The 18,722-nt window shown below is 47.2% G+C and overlaps 1 long non-coding RNA gene across 1 annotated transcript; it reads right to left on the bottom strand.

The window, feature by feature from the left end:
- Nucleotides 1-901: 901 nt before the first annotated feature.
- LOC122386764 lies at nucleotides 902-4,025 on the bottom strand. Its single transcript, XR_006257435.1, has 2 exons — nucleotides 3,978-4,025; nucleotides 902-1,741 (listed from the first exon to the last, which is right to left on the bottom strand). It is a non-coding gene; the product is annotated as an uncharacterized LOC122386764 (long non-coding RNA).
- Between the last annotated feature and the right edge of the window lie 14,697 nt (nucleotides 4,026-18,722).

Genomic DNA, 18,722 nt, shown 5'->3' on the forward strand with positions numbered 1-18,722 from the left:
CCCACCGGCCTTGACAGAGGTGACGGCCGACGTCCCGATGGGATAACGCTCTTCCCTTTCAGCCGAGGAATGAGCCTGATATGGGACGCCACCTGCTGCGACACCGCTTCTCTGCAACTGCTGTCATCAGCTCTGCCTTGAGCCCTGGTAGCGCCGCTCGCTTTGCGGAAGAACGCAAGCGCGTCCGATATGCCGCTCTCCGTAAGAAATACGTTTTCGTACCTTTCGCGGTTGAGACACCTGGTGTCCTGGGTCCAGCGGCCACACAGGGGGGGGGGGGGGGTCGGATGCGACCCCCCCCCCCCAGGCTGTCGTGGGTACGGAAATAGCCCAGGCGGTGCCGGGTTAAACTAATAGTATTACCGCAGGGAACACGACGCATTTATAGCCGATACATTTGCTTTTTTTCTTAAATAAGATTGAAACATTGCGAGTACTGGCTTTTCGCCTAGCAGTTGGGCGTGAGGTGAGTGACGATAAAAATTATTTCGCTCTCCCTTGCTCCTGCACCTGCGGAAAGTGGATGGATGGGCATTGGATACTTACTGGAAGGGTGTAATAAGGGCAATACACCACTTCATGCTCCGATAATTGCATTACGTCTATGACGGTGTAAAGTAAAGAATAAAGATGTGTGAAGAAATAGACATCTGACAATTGGCTGACTTCCCTGCCTCCCGGCCGCTACTCAGGTCCACCACTCGCCGTTGTCAGTGCACGGTTTTTCTAGCAAGCTCCAGCCTAGTATTGATCTTATTCAGTATTTACGGTACGAAGATTTGATAACGGAATGTGACGTTTCCACATCATGCTTGATGGTTGAAGTTTGCACCGTTAACAACTACCAAGTCAAGTCGCAGCCCCAGTCATCTGGCACGTCTCTGTCATCGAATAAAGCCAATGAACAAGAAAGTTATTATTTTCCAGCATAAATGAAAATATATAACACTGCTACAGGCGGTACGCGGATGTCATGCACATTACACACAACGATTCAATCGAATAAAAACTGGATTAACCATAAATCAGCACTGGATTAACCATAAATAATAACAGTACAGCACCAAACACTTGAGATGCACATTATAGTACTTTAGAATGCACAGAGGAGTAATGAGACTAAAAGTTTTAACACGCCCTATCTTAAAAAAATATTGAACGAGATATTTCCACAGTGCAAAAACAAAACCGAAATCCGACAAAAAACCGATTCCAGGTTCAATGTCCACAGATTTAAAAACAAAACTTTCAAGTGCCCCCATGGTAAAAAAAAATGACCAAAGACGGAATTGTAACAAAGAATAAATAAAGATATGTGCGGCAAACGAAGGGCGGCACTGGACGAGCGTCTGCACAAAGTAGGCGCACAGAGTTACTCCTTAGCCCAGCGGGCAGCAGCAAATGAATTACAACCAAAGGAAGAATATGCATTAGTCTATTAAGGCTCATCGCACCATGACGAGGCACAGCTAGGATAACGCGATTCGCCTGCGTCCTCCAGGCGAGAAGCACCTCGAGTAGGCTGCCGTGTCTTGACCAACTGCCGCATCCGTCGTCCGCGCCGCAGGCCTCCCAGTAGTGCCTCGGAGTAGTGCCTCCATCGCATCGGCCGTCGACCGGCGTGGGGCCCGGATGTGACTAGTGCAGCTCCGTGGGGTGCCCTGCCGCGCTCTGCCGAGTGTGCAGAGAGCAGGTAGACTGGTGGCGGTGAAGAAAACAAGCAGTTATCTTCTTTCGGGATCTGTAAAGAAGCATTCTACTAAAAACTACATCCAAAACGTTTTCCATATTTTTTTTTTACAGAACACAATGCAGTAGCCAAAATAGATATGAAGTATGTGAAGACAACAGTCTACTGCCATTAGATAACTGATCCTGATGGACAAATACATTAGATACTAGTAAATCATAAGGTGGTTCAAAGGCACACTTTGCAGCTCCAGTAAAAAATCACTGTTTTTCATACTTCATACTGTAAGGGGAAAGGGTGGGGTGGGGATGCAGCCAAGAGTGCATCATATGGGGTTGTAGTGGTCGGACCATCTGGAGCAATAGCCTGTTTTTGCCGTTTTTAATGTTAACCCTATGGCGCACATGAGCACGCGCCACGGGCGCACCCCCGGCCGAATCGTGCCCAAAAGCTAATACGACCTGTTGAATTACATGACCCACGAGTCGTGAAAATTTCACCCTCGTGCGTCAATCGACGGCGCCGCAATATCCGTTTTGGGGCATCACGCCGCCTATAAGCCTCGCAAAAGCGTCCGCACGGCCGGCCGGCCGGCCGGCCGGCCGCTCATACTCAGAAATTTCCGTTAATCTAAGGAAAGACTTCGCTCGCTTCGCTCGCTCCGTAACAAAAGTGACACCTCTCCGTTTTACACGTGTCACGTGCAGTGGAGGTCACCCGCAAGCATTGTCCATAGTAAATACTTGTAAGAAGAGTATACGCTACCCCACACAAAAAACCGCAAGTGTAACAGTGTCCGTCCCCCTCCCCGGCGCCGTTTTCCTCCAGGGGAGGCGCCCCAGCCGCCGTACTGGGGCGTAGCGGAGTCCGTGCTTTTAGCACAGCAAAATATCCACCCAGGCTAGATTAACGTCACGACAACCTAGGATTAAGAGTGGCTAGACTTCAGACTTCATGCAGACTTAACATTGAAGTATTATATATGCAACTAAATGACACACATGGTGTTTGTTCTAACCTTCTCAACAGAAAGTGAACGTGTCAGGACAGCACCCCTTGGTGACCATTATATTCAAGGGGTGCAGGAACTGATTCCCCAGGGGTGAAGCGATAGAAGCAAAAACATGAGTCACTAGTTCCCTCCTGTGTCTTCCCTCCTGCAGAAAAAAAATACATGTGTGATGCCCAATGTGACTGATAACTGCATATTATAAAGCTGGAAATATTGTACAAAGTTGTGACAACACAAGCAAACTATGCATGTCACTGCTCTTGTATAACTTTTCTATTTTTATTGCTATATGAGACCTCACAAGACACAAAAATATGCATGGTTAGAAAGTGGGTAACAATACATTTCAAATGAACTAAGCAGATTATTTCTAAGCTCCTTTAAGTCCCAATTTCTGCTATATTTCGCTTGTTGTCACTTCATATTTTGAACTCAAGGTGCCTTGTGGATTTACCTCAGGTATGTAGGTAAATCCACAAGGATTTATGGGCTTTACCACAGTTGAGTAGCTGCTCCCTCAATTTAAGTTTCTCGTTAAATTTCATTGAGGCGTTGCAAGATGGGCTGAAGCCGAATCCTCTTCCCTGTTTAGCTGATGCTCATAATACCTGAACATTTTTAATTCCAATTTTTATAGCTGTTAACAATTGGTAAAGGCCCATGTACCTAGACAACAATGACTTTACAGAAGAAACCCCTGGCTGTGTTTCATGGGCGCGCTGCCAGCCGCTGCCAGCGCATTCCGCGTGAGCTAGCGTCAACCTCCGGTAGTGTTGGAGGTATAGGCTTGTTGATGTCTCTATGGAAGCCAAAAGCGGCTGGCAGAGTGCTGTGATATGCTGTGATACACCACCCTTATTTTTGCACAATAATGCTGTGATAACTGTTCCTGCAAAAAATATAAGGTGAAGTGAAGTAAAATCAGGTCAAACATTAATATATACCCGAAAATAGCAGTGTTTGGAGTACCTATATTCACATTACCAATAATATAAAATCAGGTCAAACATTAATATATACCAGAAAATAGCAGTGTTTGCCGTTTGGAGTACCTATATTCACATTACCAATAATATGATACACAACAGGCCATAGAAAACCAGTGAATCAGAATGTTGAATTGTACCCCAATTTCAATATCAATATGGCACTTGGCAATAACAGTTAAACACACCGTTTTTGATGTTAAATCAACAGAGAAAACTCCTGAACATAAAAAATGATCAGAATGTATAATAAGGATAACAGTATAAATAAAATCGACGACATCAGCACCTATCATCGCCGTTCCACATTCACCACTCCCCATTCCACGCACAGATTGTTTACTCCTTGGTTTACCCCGTGTTCGCAGTCTCCCTGACGACGGAGATTCTTTACGCCCACCGACCAATCACGTTCAAGATCAGCGGGGCTTGGCCGCAGTTCTCGAACGCTATTTGCCAGATTAAGCAGGACCTTCGTCGTCAGTAAACTGTGAACACGGCGTTACATATTTCGCTATGGTAACAAAAGCGCCAGAATTGACTACCAGAATTGGATCCGAAGGTCAAATGGGTCACGTGACTGACAAGTTCAGATGGACAACACCAGGAAAACGGAACAACGTGCAATAACGTTCTATATATCATTGGAAAGAGCATCAAAAGTTGTATAAAATATCAACTTTTGACTTAAACATATCTTAAACGTAAAAAGTTATTAAGCATCAAAGACGCTCCCATTGACTTTCAAAGTTAAAATTTTTCATTTTTAAACGAGCTTCAAAAGAGCAAACGAATTCTGACAGCTTAACGAAGCATAACACCATGTTCTATGGTCTTTTCTCAACAAGTCCTGAAAGTTTAAACAAAATCGTATCATATAATTTTGTACAATGAGCGAATGAAAAAGTCTCTGCAAAAACGCCCATTGACTTAACATGGGGAGCGAAAAAAATTCAACTTTGACCTCGTGCAAAGACACGTTACGAAGTTCTGAGGGGTATACGGCGCACACCAGCGTGTACCCAAACGTGTTTGCCATAAAATGCTGGGAAGAAAACCACCTCTTCCTTGGCTCGTTTTTCCGCTATTCCCGATCGCGCAAAAAGTGTCCAAAACCCCGTTGACTTAACATGGGGAAAATGGAATCGCACGTGCCACGTGCCACGAGGTTTTAAGCGAGTAGCGACCGGTGCCAACAGGTAGATCGCCTGCGGGAGCCCATACACTGAAATTTTTAAGAAAATCGAGCCACAAGTTTAGGCCTGACCCAAGTTGCCCCAATTCGCGGCCAGACATGCAAAACATAGCCCGGAGAAGGACCGCTCCGGTTGTTTTTCAATAGAAAAACACAATTCTAACGAATAGTGTTTGTCTTTTCAAACAACCTGCGGTTACCAGCATCTGCGATGCTGGGCTCCGCATCGCGGGACCGCAGGTTGTTTGAGCAAGCACCTCTGTAACGCCGCAAAAACGCCCGCCGCCAAACGAGAGGATGAGCCTTGCACGTGCAGATCGGAGTGGGTGTGCTACGAACTGACGTGCACTGCACTCAACTAACCGGTCTCTAGCGGTGTGCCAAATTTGAGTGCAATCGACCCGGCCGTTTTTGAGATCTGGAAGCGACACCCTGCACGTGCGCACGTGCAAAATGGTCCCATCTGACTTTTGCACGGCACCCTATTCGCCGGTCTCTAGCGGTGTACCAAATTTGAGCTCAATCGGCCTGGCCGTTCTCGAGATCTGAAAGCGTCACCCTGCACGTGCGCACGTGCAGCTGCACCCCAGTCTGGGCACATGGAAATACATACTAACTGACTTGTGCACGGCACCCTACTGATCGGTCACTAGAAGTGTGCCGAATTTGAGTTCAATCGTCCCGGCCGTTCCTGAGATCTGAAAGCCTCACCCTGCACGTGCGCACGTGCAAGATTGGTTCTTACTGACCTCCGCACGGCACCCTACTAACCGGTCTCTAGCGGTGTACCAAATTTGAACTCAATCGGCCCGGCCGGTCATGAGATCTGGAAGCGTCACCCTGCACGTGCGCACGTGCAGCGGCACCCCTACCGTGGCACATAAAAATTGATCGCCTAGTAGGTGACTACCTCCATACCAAGTTTCAGCGCAATCGGCCCAGTAATTACCGAGTTATTGCACTTATTACAAAACTGACACCTCTCCGTTTTACACGTGTCACGTGCAATAGGGGTCACCCGCATGCATCGTCCATAGTAAAGTACTTGTAAGAAGGGTATACGCTACCCCTTACAAAAAACTGCAAGTGTATCGGTTCAGTGGCTGCGGAGATATAAGTCGTACGAAAACGACCCCACGGCGGCCGGCCGCTAATAATTAGCATTGAATTCGTGTCGCATCCTTCTATGGGAGGTATCCCCGTCACCTGTTCGTATACTCGTACTGTCTGAGCCAAGGCCATATATAGGTCTGAGCTCAAATCTCGGTAATGTCGTGCTTTTTTACTAAATTTCTCAAAAACGGCACAACGTGCAATAACGTTCTATATATCATTGGAAAGAGCATCAAAAGTTGTATATCCTATCAACTTTTCACTTAAATATATCTTCAATGTACACAGTTATTAAGCACCAAAGACGCTCCCATTGACTTTCCATGTTAACATTTTTCATTTTTAAAGAAGCCTAAAGACAACAAACGAATTCTGACAGCTTAACGAAGCATAACAACATGTTCTATGGTCGTTTCTCAACAGGTCCTGAAAGTTCAAACAAAATCGTATCATATAATTTTGTACAATGAGCGAAAGAAAATGTCTCTGCAAAAACGCCCATTGACTTAACATGGGGAGCGAAAAAAGTTCAAATTCAAAGTTGTACTACAAAAAATATCGACTTCTTACGGGTATACAACGCACAGGGGCGTGTACCTGAACGTGTCGGCCATAAAATGGTGTGCAGCAAACCATACCTTGACCTGCGATTTTTCCCGCTATTCGCGATCGCGCAAAAAGTGTCCAAAACCCCGTTGACTTAACATGGGGAAAATGGAATCGCACGTGCCACGCGCAAAAGAATTCTGAGCGACTAGCGACCGGTGCCATCAGGTAGATCGCCCCCGGGAGCCCATACCCTGAACTTTTTACGGAAATTGAGCGATTCGTCTAGGCCCCGCTCAAGTTGCCCCAATCTCAGGCCAACTTTGCAAACATAGCCCGGAGAAGGACCGCTCCGGTTGTTTTTCAATAGAAAAACACAATTCTAACGAATAGTGTTTGTAGTGTTTGTCTTTTCAAACAACCTGCGGTTACAAAACAGGCACCTCTTGGCTTTGCACGTGGAACGTGCGTTAGGGGTCACCCATATGCATCGAGAGTAGCACACTATGTGAAAGAAGGGAAAAAGCTACCCCACTCAAAAAACCGCACGTGTATCAGCCCAGTGGTTGCCGAGATATAAGTCGTACAAAAACGTCCCCACGGCGGCCGGCCGCTATTTAGCAGTAAAATCGTGTCGCATCCTTCTATGGGAGGTATCCCCGTCACCTGTTCGTATACTGTCTGAGCAAAGGCCATACGTTACGGTCCAAACTCCATAGTGAGGCGGACATACGAATTTACGAGAGTTTAGCGACAAAATGATTCACTTAATTGTTAAGTAATGGGTACCATTAGGTAGACCATAAATTTTATCTAGCATCTCACCGTAGATGCAGTAAAAAGTGCTTTACTTTTCAATGTATATAAAGACTTGCTCAGCTCAATCAGTTCACTCTGTATTGGCTCAAGCCGTATCATGCGAACGCAATACAAACTAGAGCACCGACAGCGCAGCGCTCCCCAACTCACTGCTCGCCCAGTCCACCCGGGCCGCCGCCACGACGGCCCCCCGCAAGTAGGCATCCCGCACTGCACCGACAGCCGCGGGCGACCAGCTGACCGGCCAGCTGACCGGCCAGCAGCCGGCGGGCGGCAAGCCGCGGATGGCCGACCCGCCGGCGCGGCGAGGGAGGGGAGGGACGCAGCTGAAAGACCCGACTACATATATGTCAAAGAAACATTATATGTAATCATCGATGACGCGACATAAATCTGCTTCATTGGGGTTAGCGGTGTAGTCTGTGATGCCATCACAATGAAAATAGCCTAGTTTTGTAGAGCATCAAATTCTGATTCCATAACGACTCTCGCTAGTCCATTTTCAATTGTAAATAAGCCTTTTATTGCGATGCAAAGTCCCGAAATGGTGCCGACGGCGGCCGGTCCCCCGATGGTACCATACGATTGGTAAACAGGTTAGTTCACATTCCCGCCGCTATGCGGGCGGCGGCGGCGCCACCTGTCCTCGTGTCCGCCTGACACCGTAACGATATAGGTCTGAGCTCAAATCTCGGTAATGTCGTGCTTTTTTACTATATTTCTCAAAAACGGCACCACGTGCAATAACGTTCTATATATCATTGGAAAGAGCATCAAAAGTTGTATAACCTATCAACTTTTCACTTAAATATATCTATAACGTAAAAAGTTATAAAGCAGCAAAGACGCTCCCATTGACTTTGCATGTTAAAAAAAAATCTTCTTTAAACGAGCTCAAAAAGAACAAACGAATTCTGACAGCTTAACGAAGCATAACAACATGTTCTATGGTCTTTTCTCAACAAGTCCTGAAAGTTTAAACAAAATCGTATCATATAATTTTGTACAATGAGCGAATGAAAAAGCCTCTGCAAAAACGCCCATTGACTTAACATGGGGAGCGAAAAAAGTTCAACTTTGACCTCGTGCAAAGACACGTTACGAAGTTCTGAGGGGTATACGGCGCACACTAGCGTGTACCCAATCGTGTTTGCCATAAAATGCTGGGAAGAAAACCACCTCTTCCTTGGCTCGTTTTCCCGCCATTGGCGATCGCGCAAAAAGTGTCCAAAACCCCGTTGACTTAACATGGGGAAAATGGAATCGCACGTGCCACGTGCCACGAGGTTTTAAGCGAGTAGCGACCGATGCCATCAGGTAGATCGCCTGCGGGAGCCCATACCCTGAACTTTTTACGGAAATTGAGCGTTTCGTCTAGGCCTGACCCAAGTTGCCCCAATTCGCGGCCAGACATGCAAAACATAGCCCGGAGAAGGACCGCTCCGGTTGTTTTTCAATAGAAAAACACAATTCTAACGAATAGTGTTTGTCTTTTCAAACAACCTGCGGTTACCCAACCGTGGCACATGAAAATACCGTCCGTTAAACGTAAACACTGACGCATTAAGACCCTATTCGCCGGTCTATAGCGGTGTGCCAAATTTGAGTGCAATCGACCCGGCCGTTTTCGAGATCTGGAAGCGACACCCTGCACCTGCGCACGTGCAGCCTAGGTCCCAATTGACTTGTGCACGGCACTCTATTCGCCGGTTTATAGCGATGTACCAAATTTAATCGCATTCAGCCCAGCCGTTTCCAAGATCTGGAAACGACCCTTACACGTGCGCACGTGCAGATGCACCCCAACCGTGGCACATGAAAATACATACTTACTGACTTGTGCACGGCACCCTATTAACCAGTCTCTAGTGGTGTGCCAAATCTAAGCACAATCGGCCCAGCCGTTCTCGAGATCTGGAAGCGTCAGCCTGCACGTGCGCACGTGCAAAATGAATCCCATCTGACTTGTGCACGGCACCCTACTCGCCGATCCCTAACGGTGTGCCAACTTTGATCACAATCGGCCCAGCCGTTCTCGAGATCTGGAAGCGTCACCCTGCACGTGTGCACGTGCAATAGCACCCCAACCGTGAAACATGGAAATGCATTGCCGGATACGTGCCAACATCCATGCCAAGTACCAGCGCAATCGGCAAACTAACTACAGAGTTATTAGATTTGTTACTGAACTGACTTCTCCTCGTTTTGCACGTGGCACGTGCATTAGGGGTCACCCATACGCATCGAGAACAGCACACTACGTGTGAGAAAGGAAGAAGCTATCCCACACAAAAGACCGCGAGTGAATCGGTCCAATGGTTGCAGAGATATAAGGTTTGTAAAGGCGCCCCCACAGACGGCCTACTGCTAATATTTAGCAATAATCAGTGTCACATCCGCACACGGGAGGTATCCCCGTCACCTGTTCGTATCCTCTAATGTGGTTGGGTTCAAGTCACAGTCGAGCCCTGCTTTTTTACAGCTTTTCTTAGAAACGGCACATCGTGCAGTGACGTTCTATACATTGTTGGAAAGAGCATCGAAAGTTGTATATTTTATTAACTTTTCACTTTGATATATCTGCAACGTAAAAAGTTATTAAGCAACAAAGACGCTCCCATTGACTTTCCATGTTAAAAATTTTAATTTTCAAATGAACTTTATAAGAAAAAATGAGTTTTGCCAGCTTAACGAAGCATAATTGCATGTACTATGCTCTTTCCTCTACAAGATATAAGAGTTTGGACGAAATCTATCTCTAAAATTTTGTACAAAGATCGAATGAAAATGTCTCTGCAAAGTCTCGACATCGCCGTCCATTGACTTAACATGGGACACAGCAAAATTCCAACTTTGACCTCGTGCAAAGACACGTTCCGAGATTCTGAGAGGTATACAGCGCACACTGGCGTGTACCCAAACGTGTTTGCCATAAAATGCTGGGAAGAAAACCACCTCTTCCTTGGCTCGTTTTCCCGCCATTCGCGATCGCGCAAAAAGTGTCCAAACCCCCGTTGACTTAACATGGGAAAAATGGAATCGCACGTGCCACGCGCAAAAGACTTCTTAGCGAGTACCGACCGGTGCCATCAGGTAGATCGCCTGCGGGAGCCCATACCCTGGAATTTTTACGAAGATTGAGCGATTCGTTTAGGCCCCTACCAAGTTGCCCCAATTCGCTGCCAGACTTGCAAAACATAGCCCGGAGAACGACCGCTCCGGTTGTTTTTCAATAGAAAAACACAATTCTAACGAATAGTGTTTGTCTTTTCAAACAACCTGCGGTTACGGTTTCTAGCGATGTACCAAATTTAATCTGAATCGGCCCAGCCGTTTCCAAGATCGGGAAACGACCCCTACACGTGCGCACGTGCAGCTGCACCCCAACCGCGGCACATGAAAATACATACTTACTGACTTGTGCACGGCACCCTACTAACTAGTCTCTAGTGGTATGCCAAATTTGAGCACAGTCGGTCCAACCGTTCTTGAGATATGGAAGCGTCAGCCTGCACGTGCGCACGTGCAAACTGGGTCCCATCTGACTTGTGCACGGCACCCTACTCGCCGAGCCCTAACGGTGTGCCAACTTTGATCACAATCGGCCCAGTCGTTCTCGAGATCTGGAAGCGTCACCCTGCCCGTGCGCACGTGCAGCGGCACCCCAACCGTGACACATGGAAATGCATTGCGCGGCGGGTGCCTACAACCATGCCAAGTATCAGCGCAATCGGCAAACTAACTACAGAGTTATTAGACTTGTTACTGAACTGACTTCTTTTCGTTTTGCACGTGGCACGTGCATTAGGGGTCACCCATACGCATCGAGAGTAGCACACTACGTGTAAGAAAGGAAGGAGCTATCCCACACAAAAGACCGCGAGTGAATCGGTCCAGTGGTTGCAGAGATATAAGGTTTGTACAGGCACCCCACAGGCGGCCTACTGCTAATATTTAGCAATAATCAGTGTCGCATCCGCACACGGGAGGTATCGCCGTCACCTATTCGTATACTCTAATGTGGTTGGGTTCAAGTCACAGTCGAGCCCTGCTTTTTTACAACTTTTCTTAAAAACGGCACATCGTGCAGTGACGTTCTATACATTATTGGAAAGAGCATCGAAAGTTGTATGTTTTATTAACTTTTCACTTTGATATATCTGTAACGTAAAAAGTTATTAAGCAACAAAGACGCTCCCATTGACTTTCCATGTTAAAAATTTTCATTTTCAAACGAACTTTATTAGAAAAAACGATTTCTGCCAGCTTAACGAAGCATAACGGCATGTACTATGCTCTTTCCTTTACAAGATATAAGAGTTTGGGCGAAATCTATCTCTAAAATTTTGTACAAAGATCGAATGAAAATGTCTCTGCAAAGTCTCGACATCGCCGTCCATTGACTTAACATGGGACACAGCAAAATTCCAACTTTGACCTCGTGCAAAGACACGTTCCGAGATTCTGAGGGGTATACAGCGCACACTAGCGTGTACCCAAACGTGTTTGCCATAAAATGCTGGGAAGAAAACCACCTCTTCCTTGGCTCGTTTTCCCGCTATTGGCGATCGCGCAAAAAGTGTCCAAAACCCCGTTCACTTAACACGGGGAAAATGGAATCGCACGTGCCACGTGCCACGAGGTTTTAAGCGAGTAGCGACCGATGCCATAAGGTAGATCGCCTCCGGGAGCCTATACACTGAACTTTTTACGAAGATTGTACATTTCGTCTAGGCCCCAATCAAGATGTCTCGATTCGCTGCCAGACTTGCAAAACATAGCCCGGAGAACGACCGCTCCGGTTGTTTTTCAATAGAAAAACACAATTCTAACGAATAGTGTTTGTCTTTTCAAACAACCTGCGGTTTTTTTTCCGCTATTCCCGATCGCGCAAAAAGTGTCCAAAACCCCGTTGACTTAACATGGGGAAAATGGAATCGCACGTGCCACGTGCCACGAGGTTTTAAGCGAGTAGCGACCGGTGCCATAAGGTAGATCGCCTCCGGGAGCCCATACACTGAACTTTTTACGAAGATTGAGCGATTCGTCTAGGCCCCGCTCAAGTTGCCCCAATTCGCGGCCAGACTTGCAAAACATAGCCCGGAGAACGACCGCTCCGGTTGTTTTTCAATAGAAAAACACAATTCTAACAATAGAAAAACACAATTCTAACGAATAGTGTTTGTCTTTTCAAACAACCTGCGGTTACGAATAGTGTTTGTCTTTTCAAACAACCTGCGGTTAAAAACACAATTCTAACGAATAGTGTTTGTCTTTTCAAACAACCTGCGGTTACTAGCGATGTATCAAATCTAATCTGAATCGGCCCAGCCGTTTCCAAGATCGGGAAACGACCCCTACATGTGCGCACGTGCAGCTGCACCCCAACCACGGCACATGAAAATACATACTTACTGACTTGTGCACGGCACCCTACTAACCAGTCTCTAGTGGTATGCCAAATTTGAGCACAGTCGGTCCAGCCGTTCTTGAGATATGGAAGCGTCAGCCTGCACGTGCGCACGTGCAAACAGGGTCCCATCTGACTTTTGCTCGGCACCCTACTCGCCGAGCCCTAACGGTGTGCCAACTTTGATCACAATCGGCCCAGCCGTTCTCGAGATCTGGAAGCGTCACCCTGCCCGTGCGCACGTGCAGCGGCACCCCAACCGTGACACATGGAAATGCATTGCACGGCGGGTGCCTACATCCATGCCAAGTATCAGTGCAATCGGCAAACTAACTGCAGAGTTATTAGACTTGTTACCGAACTGACACCTCTTCGTTTTGCACGTGGCACGTGCATTAGGGGTCACCCATACGTATCGAGGGTAGCACACTACGTGTGAGAAAGGAAGAAGCTATCCCACACAAAAGACCGCAAGTGAATCGGTCAAGCGGTTGTGGAGATATAAGCTTTGCAAAGGCGCCCCCAGGGCGGCCGACTGCCAATAATTAGCAATAATCAGCGTCGCGTCCGCACATGGGAGGTGTCCCCTTCACCTGTTCGTATACTCTAATGTGGTTGGGTTCAAGTCACAGTCGAGCCCTGATTTTTTACAGCTTCTCTTAAAAACGGCACATCGTGCAGTGACGTTCTATGCACCAGTGGAAAGAGCATCAGAAGTTGTATATTATATTAACTTTTCACCTATATGTCTTACTAAAGATAAAAGTTATAGAGGAATAAAGACGCTCCCATTGACTTTCCATGTTAAAAATTTTCATTTTCCAACGAACTTTATTAGAAAAAACGATTTCTGCCAGCTTAACGAAGCATACCAGCATGTACTACGCTCTTTCCTTTACAAGCTATAAGAGTTTGGGCAAATTCTATCTCTAAAATTTTGTACAATGAACGAATGAAAATGTCTCTGCAAAGTCTCGGCATCGCCGTCCATTGACTTAACATGGGACATAGCAAAATTCCAACTTTGATCTCGTGCAAAGACACGTTCCGAGATTCTGAGGGGTATACAGCGCACACTGGCGTGTACCCAAACGTGTTTGCCATAAAATGCTGGGAAGAAAACCACCTCTTCCTTGGCTCGTTTTCCCGCCATTGGCGATCGCGCAAAAAGTGTCCAAAACCCCGTTCACTTAACATGGGGAAAATGGAATCGCACGTGCCACGTGCCACGAGATTCTGGCGGGTATACAGCGCACACGGGCGTGTACCCAAACGTGTTTGCCATAAAATGCTGGGAAGAAAACCACCTCCTTCTTGGCTCGTTTTCCCGCTATTAGCGATCGCGCAAAAAGTGTCCAAAACCCCGTTCACTTAACATGGGGAAAATGGAATCGCACGTGCCACGCGCAAAAGACTTCTTAGCGAGTAGCGACCGGTGCCATCAGGTAGATCGCCTCCGGGAGCCCATAACCTGAACTTTTTACGAAGATTGTACATTTCGTCTAGGCCCCGCTCAAGTTGCCCCAATTCGCGGCCAGACTTGCAAAACATAGCCCGGACAACGACCGCTCCGGTTGTTTTTCAATAGAAAAACACAATTCTAACGAATAGTGTTTGTCTTTTCAAACAACCTGCGGTTATATCCGCTCAGAGCAACTACGACTACCGCCGCCAAACGAGAGGATGAGCCTTGCACGTGCAGACCGGAGTCGGTGTGCTACGGACTGACGTGCACGGCACCCTATTCGCCGGTCTATAGCGGTGTGCCAAATTTGAGTGCAATCGACCCGGCCGTTTTCGAGATCTGGAAGCGTGACCCTGCACGTGCGCACGTGCAGCCTGGGCCCTAATTGACTTGTGCACGGCACTCTATTCGCCGGTTTCTAGCGATGTACCAAATTTAATCTGAATCGGCCCAGCCGTTTCCAAGATCGGGAAACGACCCCTACACGTGCGCACGTGCAGCTGCACCCCAACCGCGGCACATGAAAATACATACTTACTGACTTGTGCACGGCACCCTACTAACTAGTCTCTAGTGGTATGCCAAATTTGAGCACAGTCGGTCCAACCGTTCTTGAGATATGGAAGCGTCAGCCTGCACGTGCGCACGTGCAAACTGGGTCCCATCTGACTTGTGCACGGCACCCTACTCGCCGAGCCCTAACGGTGTGCCAACTTTGATCACAATCGGCCCAGTCGTTCTCGAGATCTGGAAGCGTCACCCTGCCCGTGCGCACGTGCAGCGGCACCCCAACCGTGACACATGGAAATGCATTGCGCGGCGGGTGCCTACAACCATGCCAAGTATCAGCGCAATCGGCAAACTAACTACAGAGTTATTAGACTTGTTACTGAACTGACTTCTTTTCGTTTTGCACGTGGCACGTGCATTAGGGGTCACCCATACGCATCGAGAGTAGCACACTACGTGTAAGAAAGGAAGGAGCTATCCCACACAAAAGACCGCGAGTGAATCGGTCCAGTGGTTGCAGAGATATAAGGTTTGTACAGGCACCCCACAGGCGGCCTACTGCTAATATTTAGCAATAATCAGTGTCGCATCCGCACACGGGAGGTATCGCCGTCACCTATTCGTATACTCTAATGTGGTTGGGTTCAAGTCACAGTCGAGCCCTGCTTTTTTACAACTTTTCTTAAAAACGGCACATCGTGCAGTGACGTTCTATACATTATTGGAAAGAGCATCGAAAGTTGTATGTTTTATTAACTTTTCACTTTGATATATCTGTAACGTAAAAAGTTATTAAGCAACAAAGACGCTCCCATTGACTTTCCATGTTAAAAATTTTCATTTTCAAACGAACTTTATTAGAAAAAAACGATTTCTGCCAGCTTAACGAAGCATAACGGCATGTACTATGCTCTTTCCTTTACAAGATATAAGAGTTTGGGCGAAATCTATCTCTAAATTTTTGTACAAAGATCGAATGAAAATGTCTCTGCAAAGTCTCGACATCGCCGTCCATTGACTTAACATGGGACACAGCAAAATTCCAACTTTGACCTCGTGCAAAGACACGTTCCGAGATTCTGAGGGGTATACAGCGCACACTAGCGTGTACCCAAACGTGTTTGCCATAAAATGCTGGGAAGAAAACCACCTCTTCCTTGGCTCGTTTTCCCGCTATTGGCGATCGCGCAAAAAGTGTCCAAAACCCCGTTCACTTAACACGGGGAAAATGGAATCGCACGTGCCACGTGCCACGAGGTTTTAAGCGAGTAGCGACCGATGCCATAAGGTAGATCGCCTCCGGGAGCCTATACACTGAACTTTTTACGAAGATTGTACATTTCGTCTAGGCCCCAATCAAGATGTCTCGATTCGCTGCCAGACTTGCAAAACATAGCCCGGAGAACGACCGCTCCGGTTGTTTTTCAATAGAAAAACACAATTCTAACGAATAGTGTTTGTCTTTTCAAACAACCTGCGGTTAAAAACACAATTCTAACGAATAGTGTTTGTCAATGAAGAAACAACCTGCGGTTAGACCGGAGTCGGTGTGCTACGGTCTGACGTGCACGGCACCTTATTCGCCGGTCTATAGCGGTGTGCCAGATTTGAGTGCAATCGACCCGGCCGTTTTCGAGATCTGGAAGCGACACCCTGCACGTGCGCACGTGCAGCCTAAGTCCCAATTGACTTGTGCACGGCACTCTATTCGCCGGTTTCTAGCGATGTACCAAATTTAATCGCATTCAGCCCAGCCGTTTCCAAGATCTGGAAACGACCCTTACACGTGCGCACGTGCAGCTGCACCCCAACCGTGGCACATGAAAATACATACTTAATGAGCCTTGCACGTGCAGACCGGAGTCGGTGTGCTACGGACTGACGTGCACGGCACCCTATTCGCCAGCCTACAGCGGTGTGCCAAATTTGAGTGCAATCGGCACGGCTATTTTCGAGATCCGGAAGCGTCACACTGCACGTGCGCACGTGCAAGCTGTGTCCAATTGACTTGTGCATGGGACCCTATTCGCCGGTCTCTAGCGGTGTACCAAATTTGAGCTCAATCGGCCCAGCCGTTCTCGAGATCTGGAAGCGTCACCCTGCACGTGCGCACGTGCAGTTGCACCCCAACCCTAGCACATGGAAATACATACGAACTGACTTGTGCACGGCACCATACTAATCGGTCTCTAGAGGTGTGCCGAATTTGAGTGCAATCGGTCCAGCCGTTGTTGAGATCTGGAAGCGTCACCCTGCACGTGCGCACGTGCAAGATGGGTCCTATCTGACTTGCGCACGGCACCCTACTAACCGGTCTCTAGCGGTGTACCAAATTTGAACTCAATCGGCCCGGCCGTTCTCGAGATCTGGAAGCGTCACCCTGCACGTGCGCACGTGCAGTTGCACCCCAACCGTAGCACATGGAAACGCATGGTTCGGTGTGTGCCTACAACCTTGTTAAGTTTCAGCGCAATCAGCCCAGCACTTACCGTGTTATTGTCATAACAACAAAAGTGACACCTGTCCGTTTTACACGTGTCACGTGCAGTAGGGGTCACCTGCACGCATCGTGCGTAGTAAAATACTTGTAAGAAGGGTATAAGCTACCCCACACAAAAAACCGCAAGTGTATCGGTCCAGTGGTTGCGGAGATATAAGTCGTACAAAAACGTGCCCACGGCGGCCGGCCGCTAATATTTAGCATTAAATCGCATCCTTCTATGGGAGGTATCCCCGTCACCTGTTCGTATACTGTCTGAGCAAAGACCATATATAGCTGTGAGCTCAAATCTCGGTTATGTCGTGTTTTTTTACTAAATTTCTCAAAAACGGCACAACGTGCAATAACGCTCTATATATCATTGGAAAGAGCATCAAAAGTTGTATATCCTATCAACTTTTCACTTAAATATATCTTCAACGTACAAAGTTATTAAGCACCAAAGACGCTACCATTGACTTTCAATGTTAAAAATTTTCACTTTTAAACGAGCTTAAAAAGAACAAACGAATTCTGACAGTTTAACGAAGCATAACAACATGTTCTATGGTCGTTTCTCAACAGGTCCTGAAAGTTTAAACAAAATCGTATCATATAATTTTGTGCAATGTGCGAATGAAAATGTCTCTGCAAAAACGCCCATTGACTTAACATGGGGAGCGAAAAAAGTTCAACTTCAAAGTCGTACTACAAAAAATATCGACTTCTTACGGGTAGACGGCGCATATGGGCGTGTACCTGAATGTGTCAGTCATAAAATGGTGTGCAGCAAACCATACCTTGATCGGCGATTTTTTCCGCCATTCCCGATCGCGCAAAAAGTGTCCAAAACCCCGTTGACTTAACATGGGGAAAATGGAATCGCACGTGCCACGTGCCACGAGGTTTTAAGCGAGTAGCGACCGGTGCCATCAGGTAGATCGCCTGCGGGAACCCATACCCTGAACTTTTTACGAAAATCGCAATGCACGTTTAGGCCCCGGTCAAGATGTCTCGATTCGCTGCCAGACTTGCAAAACATAGCCCGGAGAAGGACCGCTCCGGTTGTTTTTCAATAGAAAAACACAATTCTAACGAATAGTGTTTGTCTTTTCAAACAACCTGCGGTTACTGAAAGTTTAAACAAAATCGTATCATATAATTTTGTACAATGAGCGAATGAAAAAGCCTCTGCAAAAACGCCCATTGACTTAACATGGGGAGCGAAAAAAGTTCAACTTTGACCTCGTGCAAAGACACGTTACGAAGTTCTGAGGGGTATACGGCGCACACTAGCGTGTACCCAATCGTGTTTGCCATAAAATGCTGGGAAGAAAACCACCTCTTCCTTGGCTCGTTTTCCCGCCATTGGCGATCGCGCAAAAAGTGTCCAAAACCCCGTTGACTTAACATGGGGAAAATGGAATCGCACGTGCCACGTGCCACGAGGTTTTAAGCGAGTAGCGACCGATGCCATCAGGTAGATCGCCTGCGGGA

The sequence above is a fragment of the Amphibalanus amphitrite genome, unplaced genomic scaffold, assembly GCF_019059575.1.
Source record: "Amphibalanus amphitrite isolate SeventyFive unplaced genomic scaffold, NRLGWU_Aamphi_draft 000261F_arrow, whole genome shotgun sequence".
Classification (NCBI taxonomy): domain Eukaryota; kingdom Metazoa; phylum Arthropoda; class Thecostraca; order Balanomorpha; family Balanidae; genus Amphibalanus; species Amphibalanus amphitrite.